The sequence below is a fragment of the Dermacentor andersoni genome, chromosome 6 (assembly GCF_023375885.2).
Source record: "Dermacentor andersoni chromosome 6, qqDerAnde1_hic_scaffold, whole genome shotgun sequence".
In the NCBI taxonomy this organism is placed as follows: Eukaryota; Metazoa; Arthropoda; class Arachnida; order Ixodida; family Ixodidae; genus Dermacentor; species Dermacentor andersoni.
In genome coordinates this window covers 116654815-116671999 of record NC_092819.1, presented here as the reverse complement: position 1 = coordinate 116671999, position 17185 = coordinate 116654815, and the positions used below count along the sequence as shown (strand labels likewise).

The 17185-nt window shown below is 45.5% G+C and overlaps 1 long non-coding RNA gene across 1 annotated transcript in view; it reads left to right on the top strand.

Moving 5' to 3' along the window:
• The window catches only part of LOC126522265 (uncharacterized), an 83044-nt gene extending 66108 nt beyond the window's left edge, over window positions 1-16936 (top strand). The window contains exon 4 of the long non-coding RNA XR_011894975.1: window positions 16715-16936. This is a non-coding gene — a long non-coding RNA (uncharacterized lncRNA). The remainder of the gene's footprint in view (window positions 1-16714) is intronic.
• Window positions 16937-17185: the final 249 nt, after the last annotated feature.

The window sequence follows — 17185 nt, the reverse complement described above, 5'->3', positions numbered from 1 at the left end:
TAGGGTAAGACAATTTGGTCAAGTTCGGCTTTTTTCAACACACTTTACAACGCATTCTACGTTGTAATAGGTTTGTATCTTAAACTCTATCTTATTTAATGAATAAAAGACCTGCTGCGCACAAATACGTAGCTTGTAGCTATTATTGCATCAATTACAAATTCCCACCCAAGCAACTTCGCTCTAAATAGCAAGACTTTCTGGCGAGAGCGTTTGAAACTGTGCCACATGCCGTCGTAACCCTTGCCGCGAATTGGATGTCTCCCCGTTATCAATTTTGGCTTGAAGAAGCAAGTGCTACCTGCAGGCATTGCGGTGGCCACGTTCCGGTCAGTGACAGACAATCACGTCACTGCTTTTGCAGCCGAGGTGTCTCCAGATCCTCCTGATTACCCGCAGTATGCCTTGAGCCTCAACGGCCCATTACGTCCCATGGTTGCACCGGAACTCGCACCTGACGAAACAGACGCCCTATATCGCCTTTTGCTTTTCTACCACGACATATTTGACACTGACAATCGACCACTTGGTCAGACGTTCCTTGTTAAGCATTGAATGAACACTCGTGATGCTGTTCATATTCACCGCCGACCGTATCGCATGTCCACGGCAGAGCGGCAAGTTTTCAGCAGGAAGTAAACAACATGCTCGCCAGAGGCATTGTTGAGCCCTCGTTGAGTCCTTGGGCGTCGCCTGTCGTGCTCGTCAAAAAGAAAGAAGGCACGTGACGTTTCTGCGTTGATTACCACCACCTAAACCGTATTACTAAAAAGGACGTTTATCTTTTACCACGAATTAGCGACACTCTTGATGGTCTTCACGGTGTCAAATACTTTTCGTCCATCGACCTTCGATCTAGTTATTGGCGAATTTCCGTCGATGAGCAAGACCAAGAAAAGACCGCTTTCGTCACTCCAGATGGCCTCTACAAAATTCAAGGTGCCGTTCGGTTTATGCAATGCCCCCGCCACGTTCGATCGGATGATCGACTCTCTGCTTCAAGGTTTCAAATGGTCAACTTGCCTTTGTTACCTCGACGACGTCCTTGTGTTTTGTCCTACATTTGCGACGCCCCTTGAGCGCGTCGCAACTATGCTTGACGCCCTCCGCAAGGCTGGACTCCAATTAAACTGATGGAAATGCCAGTTTGGGCGCCGACAGATTACAGCGCTAGGCCATCTCGTCGATGCTTCTGGAGTACAACCCAACCCGGAGAAGGTTCGAGCAGTAACGGCTTTTCCTGTACCTCAGTCTGTCAAAGACGTCCCGAGCTTCGCGGGGCTCTGTTCTTATTTACGACGGTTCGTAAAAGATCCAATCGCTCGACCACTCACTGAACTTCTGAAGAAAGACGTGCCTTTTACGTGGGGTCCCCCTAAGGGTGCCGCATTTTCACGCCTTATCGCGATTCTCACCAATCCACCGGTCTTGGCCACTTTGACCCGCCGTACCTACAGAGGCCCGAACCGATGCCAGTGTCTATGGGATCCGCGCCGTCTTATCGAAACGCCAACACGGACACGACCGTGTCATAGCCTACGCTAGCCGGCTTCTGACAGCTACAGAGCGCAACAATTCGATTAATGAGCGCGAATGTCTTGCTCTCGTCTGGGCTGTTTCAATGTTCCGTCCATATCTATATGGCAAGCCCTTCTCAGTAATCATAGACCCTCGTGCTCTCTGTTGCGTTTCGTCGCTCAAGGATCCTACTGGCCGGCTCAGTCGTTGGGCCCTCCGACTACAAGAATACCCCTAGACAGTGACTTACAAGTCGGGACTTCACCACCAGAATGCAGATTGCCACTCTCACTACCCAATTGCAGGTGCGACCTCTACGTTTGACACTAACACGGACGCCTGTTTTCTCTCTGTTTTTCCATTGCTCCATGTCGCCGACGAGCAGTGCCGTTACCCGTCCTTGCGTATCATCATTGACCGCCTGGAATCGTCACTTGCCGAAAGTTCTCATCGCATATTCACACTTCAAGATGACGTACCCTACCGACACAACATTCAGCCCGACGGCCCTGCATTACTCCTTGTGATCCCTAAATACATTCGCTCGGCTGTTCTCCATGAACTTCATGACTTCCACACTGCCGGTCACCTGGGTGTGTCACGTACCTATGACCGGATCCGCCGACGCTCCTTCTAGCCCGTACTTGCTCGTTCCGTTCGAAGATAGATAGCTGCGCGTGAGAAATGCCAGCGACGCAAGACATCATCGACGATCCTTGCTAGGTACCTTCAACCACTTGAAATTCGCGCGGAACCAGTCTTTCTGGTTGGTTTGGATTTACTTCGCCTTTTCCCTCTTTTTACTTCTGGGAACAGGGGGATCACTGTGGCCATGGATTACGCCACGCGCTACGTCATCACCCGAGTGCATCCTACAAGCTGCGCCACAGATGTTGCCGGTTTTCTTCTACTCGACGTGATTTTATTACATGGAGCTCCGGGACAACTTCTCACAGACCGTTTACGGACATTCCTATTAAAAGTGATCGCGGACATCCTACAGTCGTGTACCACGAGCCAAAAGCTATCTACGTCATACCATCCGCAAACAAATGGCCTCACGAAGCGTCTCAATCTCACTTTCACAGACATGCTCGCGAAGTATGTCTCTTCAGACCACGCTGGCTGGGACCTCGCTCTACCGGTTGTCTCATTTGCGAATAATTCGTCGGGCCACGACACAGCCGGTTATTCCCAATATTTCCTTCTGTTCGGCTGAGAACCAGCACTGCCCCTCGATACCACCACCCCTGTTCAGGTGGCACCGACCGCTGAATAAGCACTCGATGCCATCGCCCGCTGTTCCCACGCAAGGGAAATTCCCCGTGACCGCCTTCTGAAATCCTAAGTCAAAGGCGTTTGCACGGCCGGTGACACGGAGACGTGCACTTCCCGCCTGGTTATTTGGTGCTTCTATGGCCTCCGTCGCGTCATGTCGACCTGTCAGAAAACCTGCTGTCTCGTTACACAGGCCCATAACGAATGCTTTGTCCCGTGACTCCCACCACCCACGATATCGCCCCTGACCCCCCATCTGCTCCCTAGTCCAGTGATATCGTGCACGTTACACGACTGAAGCAACCTCCAAGTGATGACATTCAGCCGCTCCGGGACGTCGCTTCTGCCACCGGGGAATTATTTTTTTCTTATTGATATGATATAAGGAGATGTTTACGCCCAATTTATGGCGCCGACTACTCCTTATCTCTTGAATGGCTCTATCATACAACATATAGGGTTAAAGATTACATATGAAATCACCTTTTCACAGAAGCACCACGATTTACCACGAAACGATTTCACAGGAAGACTATGGCGTAAGAAACACATGGTACATACAATATACAAGGTAAATGTCCCAACAGTTATCTAGATAAATGACTCGAAAATACAAACGATATTGTCGCCTAATAACGCAGTATCTAGTCAGCGGGTGGTACATACATCGTGTAAATCCATTATGGCATATAGTCACAACAGAACAGTCAACATAACATAGTTCACAAACACACGCATATACACAGCGACATTGATATGAAAGGAACGATAAAAGCGTTAATAGCGTCCAACAATGCCGCTGTCTTCAAGAATAGTCTTTATTGCTTTTAAAGCACTCTTCTGCAAGGACGTTGATGGTTAAGAACCCAAAACTTTCTTTGAAGTGAAAGGTATGCGGTCTAAATTAATTACGGTTGGTTTAAGTCGGCATCTTGGTGTGCCGTGATGTGGGTAATCTAGAAGGAGGTGATATATATCTTCGTCTACAAATCCACAATCACATTCGGGTGTTTCCGCACGGCCAATTCTGTGTAATAAGTGCTTTGTGTAGGCAGTGCCTAGCCTTAATCGATGAATGATGGTTGTCATAGTTCTGTCCAACGACAATGAAAATTTGAATTCAATAAACGGATCAATATGGTATAAGTTCGAGCTCTTAGAGTTCTGGTCAAACCAAGTGTTTCTGCACATTTTAAAAGCCGTTGTTCTTATAATGCAGAGTAATTATTTCTTTGATTTTGGGAGCGGAACCGCCTCATCTTTGAGGTGTACTTTTGCTGCTTCATCGGCTGCTGTGTTGCCAGGAACGTTACTATGCCCAGATATCCACTGGAATGATATTGTATGTTTCGCTTCGGTTGCTTTTGTGATGCGTTTAAGTGTTTCGTATATTATAATATCACTGAATGTTTTCCCTTTTGTGCTGCATAGTGACGTTATGGCCGCCTGTGAATCGCTGAAAATTACCCATTTTTGCGCATCTCTTATGGACAATATATATTTTATCGCACATAGGATTGCGAACAGTTCAGCCGTTGTGGACGAAGTCGCCCGAGATAAGTTAAATGATTCTTGTTTATTGAGTTGCGGTATACTGAATGATGAAGTTGAAGATGTTGCTGTACTGGAGCCATCTGTGTAGACGTGTGTGTATCCTGAATACCGCATATATATCTGGTAAAGTGCTAGCTGCTGATCAGCTCTCAATATACCGTCTACTGTTTGGAAGTGTAAGCAGCCATGGAGGATATTCGACGTCTGAGTTCCAAAATTCATTTCTTGGCAATATGTGACAATTTTCTCGAATTTCTATATGAACATAACTTCTATATCGAATCATTATGTCTAGATCCAATGTGTGGCTTTTATGCTGTGTTTGAAGACGGAAATAATTTTGGCATGTTTCTGTAGTTCGCATAACTGGAAATGGTGATTGGCGAGCTCTCAGCTTTAACAAGAGAGCTTGAAGTCGCTCGTGGAACTCCTAGACATATACGTAGGCCTCTAGCTAAAAGACTTTGATGCAGCTCTTCTGACGTCTGTGAAAGTCCCTGTAAGATGAGCTCCGAATAAGCAATTTTTTGTCGTATTAATGCATTGTTAACAGTCAGCATGGACGATACTGATCCGCCCCATGATGCGCCTGGAAATCTGCGAACTACAGTCACTATGGCATTAAGCTCGTTTTTGAGCTTTTTCGTGTGGGGTGCCCATGATAGCTGCCTGTCAAGTATTATGCCAAGACATCGATGCCGTGTGACAATTATTAGCGGGTGTCCTTCCAGATTGAGCGTGAAATTTGATAACTGCCTCCGAGTGAAGGGCAATAAAGCTGTCTTTGCGGGCGATAGAATAATTCCTCTCTCTCTCTCAAAAATTTGTTTATTGATATTTAAGCCGTCTTGCAATGCCATCTGAAGTATTTGAGTAGTAGACCCAGATGTCCAAATACACAAATCATCTGCATACATTGAAAACGTTAAGCGTGATGGCAGACGTTTTGTTAGATAAGCCATGATGCAGTTAAAAAGAAAGGGGCTGAGTACACTTCCCTGTGGTACTAGCCGTTTGGCAACATGTCCAGCACTATTTCCTTCATCTGTCTGAACAAATATTTTGCGACCAGATAAAAATTTAGAAATCCATCACAAGGACCTGCCAGACAGTCCAAGTTCCAACATACTTAGAAGAATATGAACATGACTAACAGTGTCAAATGCCTTCTTCATGTCTAGCAATACTGCTATCGTCGTGTTTCCGCATGCACGCTCGTGTTCCTCACAGGTTACTATATCAAAAATTGCATCCATTGTGCATCTCTGTATTCTAAAACCTACTAAGTAGTTGGACAACGCCTCCGTTCCATTAAGCCACCATTGAAGTCACGCACCAACCGTTTTCTCCATTACTTTGCATAAACAACTTGTCAAACTAACTGGGCGGAAGGATTCAAGGCACAAGGGCGTCTTACCCGTTTTTCAAATTAGTAAGATTCGAGCGACTTTCCAAGAGTGAGGTACAGTTTCTTCTATCCATAAATTATTATAGATGTCTAAGAGAGCATTTGTACCCGGGCCAGCAGCAGACTTTTGGAGACATATGCAATTGCACATTGAAGCTCGCTTAATGTGACTGTATGATTTTATTGAGGCTGTTGGGCCCAGTAGCAAGCAGTAATTTTCTGTTGAGCTGACATTACTGAAATATCAATTTCGGCAGATTGAGAAGAAAAACCAGGTCTGGAAATAAGTTCACAAAATTAATCTGAAACTATTACCTGACACGTGTCCCGAGCTACAGCGAGAGCACGAAATGGGAAGCTCTGTGTTACAGATCCGCCTATAGAAGGAATTACTAGAATAATTCGTGGTACAGGTATGTGAGGAGACAGCGTGCCGCAGAAATCGCGCCAGCGCCGTTTGCCGAAGTTTTCCATGCGTCTGCGCATTACACTGTGTATTTTCTGAGCCTTTTTGTATGCTTCTAAACTTCCGCTCTGTCGGTACGCTCTTCCGGATCGGCATCTGATGGCTCTTAGGAGTTCACACTCTCCGTGAACTGCAAAATCATCTTTTGGAATTGAGATTTTCTTTGTGCATATGTTCATACTATCCTGCAAAAATACTGTAAATCTTTCCACTGTTGCATGTTAAATAATTTGATCCGCTAGGTGGTACCGAAAAGCTTGCCAGTTGGTTAGCTTGCTGTAATGCCTAATATCACAGTGCATGCAAGGGTGATTTACAAGGATGGGAAAATGATTATTTCCGCGCCTTTCCATATCTGTTGTCCGTCCCAAACCATTCACTAGATCATGTGCACACAGGGAAACATCTATGCAGCTTGGATAATTATATCCACGAAGAAATGTTGGCGACCCATCGTTTAAAACAGTCAAGTTGCATTTATCTACGGCGCACTCGATAACGTTCCCACGTGCATCACAATGATCACTGCCTTAGATGATGTTGTGTGCATTGTCGCCACACATAAACACTTAGAATGAGCTATTTTGAAGATATCCACTAGCCCTGCTACTAAAATCCGGTTTGAAAGTTGTAGGTATAAATTAATCAGTGCTATGCAGAGCTTGACAAAGGATACTTTACATGTGATGAATTCCGGGAAGTATGAATCACCGGACTGAATTTGATAAGATGATAGGTCCTTTCTGACGCACAGGAGCATTCTCCTAACAGCACCTTGATTCACAGCGCGAGCCTAGTTTGTTCTTCCTCCTCTTTCTCGAGTGATGGCGGCCACGCGCCTCGTTCAAACGATCAAATACCACACGCATGTTCCCCGGCGGAGCAAATCCTATCTGATCCACCGGGGATGATGATGATAATGATGATGATGATGATGATGATGATGATGATGATGATGATAGCAACTTTATTGTACCACCGGATAACGAGGCCCCTACTCCCCGTCCCCGGCACACAGGCCTTGGGGACGGGGGCCGGAACCTCCGCGATTAGAAGCAAGTAAAGAGGTCTTGACACTTCGCGGCTTCTTCCACCAGGCGGATGGCGTGTTGCTGTGGAGTAGGGTCCTCGCTCCGCAGCAGGGCTTCCCAGGCCTCTTTACAATTTATGTTTGCTTTAGCACCTGGTGAGCTAGCGCATTGCCAGATTATGTGATCGAGGGTCCCTCTCGCCCCACAGTGTTTGCACTCATCATTTTCTCTATCATGCATAACATGGTATGCCCAGACCGGGTTTGCGAAGTTCCCAGCTTGCAGGCGCCGCCATGCGACTGCCTCTCTATTGTTTAGACTTTTATCCGGTGGTGGCACCAGTCTCCTGCGTAGCCGATAATTTTTGACAATCTCCGTATAATTTTGCAGACGCTCGTCCATGTTCCGGCAGTCGGGTGCTTCCACAGCCACCCGGAAGTAGAGAGCTCAGGCTAACTCGTGGGCCGCCTCGTTGCCAGGAACGGACGTGTGTGCAGGGGTCCAAATTAAGCTAATTTTTCTGTTCAGCCGTCTACTGGCCAGAACCCTTGCCGCTTCCGGCGAGATACTACCCTTGCCAAAATTCCAGATGGCCGTTTTGCTATCGCTAATTATGAAATTTGCTTCCGTTCCCACGCAAGCCGCAACCGTTTCCGAGTTGCGGCTTCTAATGGTGGCGGCCGATATGGGGGCACCTCGGCCGTCGACCACCGAGGCGACCGCCGCACCCGACTTGCCACTTGCCGCGTCCACGTACGCAACCGACTTGCTGTCCATTGAATCAAAGCGTTTGATTACTGCTTCTGCCCTCTTTTCCCTCCTCTCTGTGTTGAATATGGGATGCATGTTACGAGGGAGGGGGGGGAATGATTATATTGTCTCGGCAGTCCAGCGGGATGTTTGTCTTGCCTCGTAGTACCCTATCTGTTTGCAGGCCTACCATTTCGAGGATAGCTCTGCCCGTGGTCGTTCGGCTTAATCTTTCGAGCTGCGAAATTCTGACAGCCTCCGCTATGTCGTACCAGGTATTGTGCACTCCCATAGAGAGGAGCTTCTCTGTGGAGGTGGTAATTGGTAAGCCTAAGGCCAAAGCTGCCATAGGGAAAATCGCAAACATAGAGAAATGGACGGAGGTCATCGCGCGTCACGTTGAAGAGGCAACCAAGACGCTTGAAGGGGACGATGCCCCGGAAATAGTCGATAGCAAACTGCTTCGCATGTGGGAGGGAAAACGTGGCATGGAGCGCAGACTAAAGAAGCAAAAATGGAACCGTAATCTTAGAAGGCGGATTGCTAGACATAACAAAGAAATTCAAAATTACGCGATCAAATTATGTGAACAGAATTGGTGCAGCAGATGCGACGAGATGGAGAGGGGCTTGAGCCTTTCCAATATGTGGGGTCTGCTGAGACACCTATTAGATCCGACCAATTCGAAAACGCTATCGGAAATTAGATTATCAAAAGCCAGGCACGCGTATGAGGGTACAGACGCGGAATTTATGGACAAACTAATCACCATGTACATTGGCGATACGCATAGCACCCCCCTCCAGGAGTACGACGGAGCTCCCAATGAGGAGCTCAACGCACCCATCATGGAGGCGCAGGTCAGGGCAGTAATATTGGGACTAAAAACCAATACAGCCCCGGGTCCTGACGGGATAACTAACAAAATTCTAAGAAATCTGCACGATGCCTCCATCAGCGCTCTGGCGGAGTACATGCAAGAAATTTGGACTAAAGGCCACCTGCCACGCCAGTGGAAGATGGCAAACGTGCTCCTAATTCCAAAGCCGGGCAAACCCCCTAAACTAGAAAATCTAAGACCCATTTCCCTCACCTCATGCATGGGGATCGAAATTGATGGAGCGCGTAGTCCAGACCAGACTGACACACTTTATGGAGCAGAACGACCTGTGGCCGCACGAGATCATCGGCTTCCGACCGGGCTTGTGCACACAGGACGTGATGCTCCGACTAAAACATGACATAATCGACGCACGTTCTAGAGACGCCAAGGTAATCCTCGGCCTGGACTTGACAAAGGCTTTTGATAATGTTAAACACGAAGGGATACTCCACGGTCTCCAAGAAATCGGGGTAGGCGCGCGAACATTCGACTATGTCAAGGACTTTTTGTTAGACAGAACTGCCTGCATGAAGTTCCAAGATATTGAATCTCCAACACTGAACTTAGGAAGCAGGGACACGCCGCAGGGCTCGGTTCTTTCCCCGTTCCTCTTCAACGTGGCGATGAGGGGCCTCCCCGAAGCTCTCAGAAGCATACAGGGGCTAAATTTCTGTATCCATGTGTATGACATCACCCTCTGGACCAACCAGGGGAGTGATGCGAGCATCGAGGAGCGCCTGCAGGCGGCGGCGGACACTGTCGTGGACTATGCTGCCAATAGGGGGTCTCTCGTGCTCACCGCAAAAATCGGAGTTATTCGTCTACAACCCAAAGTCGCTCCGGTGCAAGCGTAGCTGGGAATTTGACATAAAAGTAGAGGGGAAACCAGTCCCAAAGGTAAACGAAATCAGAATCTTAGGACTTTTCCTACGGGAAAACGGATATAATGATGGGACAATAAAAAATCTAGAGGGATTTGCCACGCAAGCACTTGGGATATTTAGAAGGGTCGCGCTGAAAGGACGATGCCTGAAGGAAAGAAGCTTGCTTAAACTAAACCCAAGCGTACGTAATAAGCCGCGTGTGCTATGCCACGCCTTTCTTAAGCATCCACCGGGGAATTATGCTACACACGTGTGTTATTTCATTGTTGTAACGAGGCGCGTGGGCACCATCACTCGAGGAAAGAGGAGGAAGAACGAACTCGGCTCGCGCTGTGAATCTAACCGGTCAGCGCTGCAACCGCTGTTGTAAATATAACCTATGAATAGTTGCTCGTATTACTGGCTCGTCCATTGCGTAACAATATAATACAAGCGTGTTAAATCTTAGCTTTTGTTTAGAGAGTACATTCCTTTCCGTGGAAGTCGCATTATCACTTGAAGTACACCGCGGAGAGAGGGAAAATTGAACAACAGCTGCAATCATACAGATGAGGAACACGAAAACCACTGTATGTATATTAATGCAAAAGCATTCTATGCCTCACTAATCGAAAATCTGGCGTGGCAGTCGGCGGCGTGACCAAATGATGGCACCAAAGATGGATGACGGCAACGAGCAAAAACGCGTCGAAACATGCTCGGATTAACGCCAAATTTCTCAAGGATGTTCTTGTAAACAAGGTAAATCATGGTTTTGAAAGGTACATTAGGTAAATTTCGGAAGCAGACAGGACGGCAAGCTACTTACCTATCGTCATATACAATAAGATGTCTGGAACAGATAAGTCAAAAGTCTAGGAGCCGACTTGATTGAGAAATTTTGTATCCATGGACTTCTACAAGTACTTCAGTAAGCCTTGCTAACGTGACGCTAAAAGGTCACAGACATCTTGACAAAAAGGATTGAATACTTTTAATATACATTCCTTCAAATTTTTGTGGAAGCGCTTACAGAAACACGTGATGTGTCCACAGCTACAATTTATTTTAACCTCTTCACTGCCGGAAGAAGAGGGAGTAAAGAAGGAAGCATGGGCATCAAAAAGAAAAAAGAGGTAGTATGGCCGGGGGTGTCGTGATGCACAAGTAGTTTTTCCAGACGTGAACGATGGAAATAGTGTAGAGCAGCCCGATTTATTGACTAGCGTATTTTTCTTACAATAATCAATACAATGCCACCAGTAGCCATCATACTGTGAATAATGAATGTCTGTATCGTATGCTGATGTCATGCGAATGTACCCCACTCACAAAAACACGTATGAAATGCAAGAAAAACTTCACTTTTGACCAAATGTCTCCCGGCTGGTTCGCCTGCAAAGAGAAATTATTTCTAGCAGAGAAACATTCTGTCAATGATGCTGCTTAAAGGGCCCCTCACCAGGTCTGGCCTTTTTGAGCAGACAAGCGCAGCGCATACGATGCGCGCTAGCGATCGTGCTTGCAGAGAGTTACATCGCTACGCGCCGCGGAAAAGTCTGAAATTTCAATCCGAAGCCATTTTTCCGTTTCCCCCGCGTTGACCGCGCTCCAGACCGGACGGTGACGTAGTCGTGTCCCTGCGCCTACGCAGTCGTGCCCGCAGTGTGAGGTCACTCGTGGTGACACGTGACTTCAAGAATTCTTCAACGCAACCTCTGGTATTTGGGTGAACTACTGCTTGAATTGACGAATTGAGCTTTCAAGAAATAACAAAACACAGAAGCGGAATGTCTTCTTGTTTTTTGTTTTACTTCGCACCTAAACAAGAGAGATGTACTTCCACTTCGTCTGCTTGTTCGAGCTGTCGTGCAGTCGCGTGCGCACGTATCGAAACTATGCCACTTTCTACCATGTTCCAGCCCGTGATCATGCTTGTGATCCGCGTGTTCTCCCTCAGTATTCGTGTGGCACTGAATTATACCGCTAGTCACGTGTCCTTGTAAACAGCGTTTAAAGTCCTGCTCTGCGGGAAACGAGACACACAACTCGCACACAACGCCGTCAGCGGAAGTGTTCAGCACCGTATAAAAACAAAACCGAATGGAAAAAAAAATGAAGATGGGGCCCCTGACGTATGCGTCACGCGATCCTCGAGGTCCGGTATGGGAGAACGCAGAGAAGGAATTTCGCTTACGGAGGCTAGACGGTGTGAGTGGAGAGCGTGTCTCGCTATGCCGTGCAGCTCGCCTTCTAAAATCATGGGTTCGCGGCACTGAAACATTTCTGTCTCGGCTATTTTTGAGCCGATTTCAAAACTTTTTTCCTGCAGAGCTCACCCTAGAGGATACGTAACAACTTCCAGCGTATAAGCAAAATTTGCTATAGGGCCTGGTGATGGGCCCTTTAAGGCTAAACTGAAATTGCGGTTTCACTTACAGGCGATAGGATAGCATGACACCAGTGTAAAAACAGAATGCTGTGCTACAATGAATTCTTAGAAACGTAAAAGATTGTTCTCATAGGCAAAAACCCATGGCCTACCATTCTATCCTCCAATATAATATTTGTGTTGTGATGTCCGTGCCTCATTTAAAGTTAAATGTAACTGACTTTGTGAGCGCCCATTGTGAACTATCGTAATATGGTCATATAGTGTCACACATAAATTGCATTCATTTATTCATTCATTCATTAGTGAGATCCTCAAGGTGCAAATCTTGCACGTTGCAGATGCGAGGGACGAGAGTACATTGCCAAAGTAAGAAATACAGGATTAGTTCTAGCAATTAACAGTGCAGGGCAGAAAACAGACATAGGGAAAACTAGTAATATTTACATAACTGTAAAAAACAATTAAACATTATGAAGTATTTATATACACCAAGAGTACACTTTACCAAGCTATGTGCAAGAATAAGTATGTAATTATACCGTTTTCTACCATACATCATTTCATTTTGATTAGTGCATTCCTAAAACGAGTGGGGTCACTGATGCTTAGCAATGATGAATAAACACTCGTTCATGCTATCACAGAATGTCGGGGCTCATAATGGTACTTAGTAACTAGCACCGCTAACAAGCTTTGATTGGCCTGTGCTTCGGCCCACCACCAATCAATGAATTCCTTGCTTATTTCATGTCACCGGGACTGAAAGACACAACAGAATATGTTTTATTTTTTTATACACACACTGTACAGAGGAGCACTTGACGGACTGCAGTGCAAGAAGCATGACTGCCGGCTAAAATGCCGCAAGACATCTACTTCACACAATATGCATAGTCGAATTTTATTAGCTAGTAAATTAGAAAATATGCAGAAAGTATAACTAATTAGAGTGACAAATAGCAGCGCAGGTGGTCATGCATGGACCTCGAAGATAGTTGCTGCCGCAGCTAGAGGAGGCCAGCCTTTGTCGGAGAGCACTCGCTACCCACAAGAGGTTGCTGTTGCAGGTTACGTGTGAAGGTTCTTGTCGACACAGGCAAGCATAATGTGCATAGAACTGCAAAATACGCGTGGGGAAATGAGAATGCACAAATTGGAAGTTCAACTTGTAACATGTGGCAAGCAAGAAGTTTGTCTCGTATTAAAAATAGATTTAGGTACTCCTTTCTCTCGAAGTACTGGCCTCAGAGAATGTATTAGATGAGGTTTACGATTATTAATACATTTCCTGGCGTACAGTTATTAAAATGCAAGAAGGCAGAGATGTTCTTTCAAGAATATGGTGTTTTGCAGCTAAAAAGGCACTTCTCCACTTGTCAAACTAGTATTTCAGAAGTTCTCTGCAAATATAATAGCTTTATACAATGAACCTTCTTGAAGGTAAACGATGTGATATTTTTTATTATCATGTTAAGTCCTCCTTTACACTGTTAAACCAAAAGAAAGCTCGGAATTTCGTAGTCTAGTTATCACCTTTTTTCATACTTTTTTCATACAGGCAGCAGGTAACATACAAAAGCCTGGCGATCACGCTCCACAGGGACAATGCTTCGGAGCAGGGTCAACGAATTTTGTAGACATATTTTCAATTCCCCCTTATTGGCTTATGACAATACTTCTCGCCAGTAACGCGTCACCTTAGCTGACACGCTATACAAAATTGAAAGTATTTGATAAGGTAATAAGAATGTTACCCATTTCGTGTAAGTATGAGCATACTGGTGGTGCCAGAAATTGCACAGTGATTTTGAGAGGTTTGAAATTCATCAGTGCCTCTAGAGCGTACGTTAATTCTGAATATCCACATTGATTACTCAAAAGTATTGATAGAGAGAACATGACATCAATAACGTAGAAGAGATATACGGACAAGCGCTGACTATCAACAGAGAACAGACAGTGATTTTCAGTACAAACTACCAACCTTCCGAACATACCGCCCTTTTGAAATATGAACTAGCCCCTAAAAGTTACCATAATCAAAAACTGTATTCAGGTAATAACCCAGGCTGAATAATTACACCTAGAGGAAGGTCAAAGGCGGCAGCCTAATGATATAGCGAAATCAAACAAGTTGCTAAAATCTCATAACACCTCTGATTGATATTATTGTAATAGATTTGAAAAATAGCATAGGCAGTATAAGAGTTATGACAAACTTTTGCAAAGCACATCTGCATACTGCTTGAAGCCGCAGAGTAATGCATGTTCTACCCGCACATGTGACAACGCAATCGCTATCTCAGCTACCTGACGATCTCGGCAAGCTACATGGCGGGATTTCTTGGCATGTGGCAGCCTAGTGCTGATGGTGGTAGAGAAAAATTGAAGATTGTTCTTTTATGGAAGCCTCGGCCCACGTTTTATCAGTCGTAGCAGCAAAGTATACCTCTGCACCACACTCAAATCTAAGATTAGACTACATACTGATGCTATAGAGTAATTGTAAAGAAACTCTTGGTAAGAAACCTCTTGGTTCCCTGATGCATAAATCTATTTAAGCTGGCATGCAAACTCCACCATACACTGCTATAGCAAAATTTACTCATGTATGAAATGCTGATAAGTGATGACACAACAGTGTTCGTTGTGAGTTCTTAGGATGCTGTGGCTACCTAGAGTTATTAGGTTTTGTAAGGATTTGCTAAACTAACAACTCAATTCTGGTCACTAAAATGTGTAGGCTGGTGCACACCGCCCAGAAGTAGCAGTGGCAGCTTCTTGGGTATGAGTGCAAAAAACTTCCCATTTTTCAGAGACAAACGAGCTACATTACCGTGAAGTGATCCCTTGTCTCCACCTATTGACTGCGAGGACTAGAGAGGGTAGAGTACATAGGCTTACACAAATCATAATGATGAGGTTCAGTCATTCAGCTAGCACTAAGTGACAAGCAGGATGGCCATCCGTCTATACAGTGAAAGAGATAAAAAAAGACATCATGTCAGTTCAAAGGCTGATGTGCAGTTACAAATGAGGTATACTACAATCATCCATTATTAAACAACCAACAGTCGTGACCTCACTCTAGATGAAGGACCCCTAGGCTACAAGTTTTGCAATTCACACAGGCCAAAGCGCCAGTGCTATTTCTTACTTATTATGAAACGCCGAAGCATTGGAGTAATCTTTTGGTTTTGCTATGAAGTGGGAACGCTGTAAGCTGTATGGTTACACACTCGTGAGCACGCAAGCACGCGTAACTGTAATTTATCCAAGAACAAAATGACCAAAAATATGACCAGTTCAGTTTGCTTCCGGCCATCGTGTCGTCCTTTAATGCCCTTCCTTCGGTGGTTTCTTGCTACGTAAATACAAAGACCATAAGCAAGCGAAAGCCTCGTATAAAAAATAAAAAAGACGAAATCCGGCAGCGCACAAGATGCCCACAATCAATAATTGTCGCAGTTAACACCTGAAAGAAAGGATACATTGTTGAGGAAAACATAAGTGCAAAGCGTTTCACCTAAAGAAAAAAGTTCTACCCGAACGTGCGACGTACCAGCACGTATTGAGAACAACGAAGGCGGCGAACGCAGATCCCGCCATTGTGGTAGTGAGACGGCTGAGAAAACACACAATACAGCCAATGTCACGAAGCACTGATGTAAAACACACAGCAAACAGCGTCAGCACAGCTAAAGGACGCCGGTTAATATCCCATGAATATACAGAACAACTGAGAACGGCTCACAACTTGCACAGCGTACTTAACCGAACCCAAGAAGGAGAGATCACGTGCGCCCGCGACCACTTTTTTTTATCAGGCTTCCAGGCTCCCAGTGTTTTCAGCACGCAGAGAGCTGCCTGACAAATTTAGAACCTGCTTACTTTACTACTGTCGAGGTGATTGCAGCACGGTGGATGTCACTGACACCGCTTCAATCACAACGGTAATTGCGGTGCAGCTATCATTGTGACACCGGCGTGTCGCTCCTGATGTCAGGCGCTGCTGCGGGAGCGTGGACACATGACTGCGAAGCGTCGTGGGCGCGCCCTGCAGAGAAAATGCTAACATACCCTTGATTCTTGAAGTTGGGGTTTGAAGTTATTCAACATTCACGCCAGCATAGCCTCCGTAATTTTAACATTTCGCTGACATTTTATACACGTGAGACGAAACATCTAAAAAGTGCTTGAGTTAGACGTTCGGAATGCGTTCACAAATATTGACTCTCGGTAGGAGCCTCGCGAGACGGCAACTGCGAGCAGGGATCCTCGCAGAGCACCCGCCAAGATGCCGACAGTAGGCCACGTCCGAAGCGCGCCTGCACGCTTTACTGCAGGCTCAATAAACGTTTTCCAAATCCTATCCGGTATCACCAGTAGTTGCTTGTTACCGCAGGTAACAACCAACTACTGGTGTTACCGGGGAACTTCTCTGAAGGATTACTGCATTTGTGGATTGGGAATAAAATAAATTTTAGGAAAACCATAGCCACAATATCTTTTTTAAATTGAGTATTTGTTTTGTTTTCTCTTCATTTTCCTACCTTTCATTCCTCCAGGTTGCATACTCTACATCTCCAAGGATGTTGCTAATGATGTGCCACCGGAATGTAGGAAGAACTTTGAAGAAATATGCGGTGTCGCCTCTTCATCTAACTGGAATGATGTATGTGGAGAAGACGCGTAGACCACGCGGGAAAAAGAAAAAGTGTTATTAAAACAGTGTTGAGATCTGTGACATGTTAAGTAGCACAGCTTGAAATAAACATATTTTTCGACAAGCGCAACTTAGTGAAAAACTAAACGCTAAAAGCACCATGCATGCGAAAGCCGTGATGTGTAAAAAAGTGTCGGTAATTATAGTCAGTTTGCTGTTTTCAAAACTGAGATATCCACCAGAAAACCGCACTAGTAGCCGAATATAAGTCGGAGTAAAACTGCAATTTATTCTACCACAGAATTTCTTTGCATTACCATGTTGATGTAAAAATTCCTTAACTGAACAAGTTAAAGGTCAGTTATGTCGACCC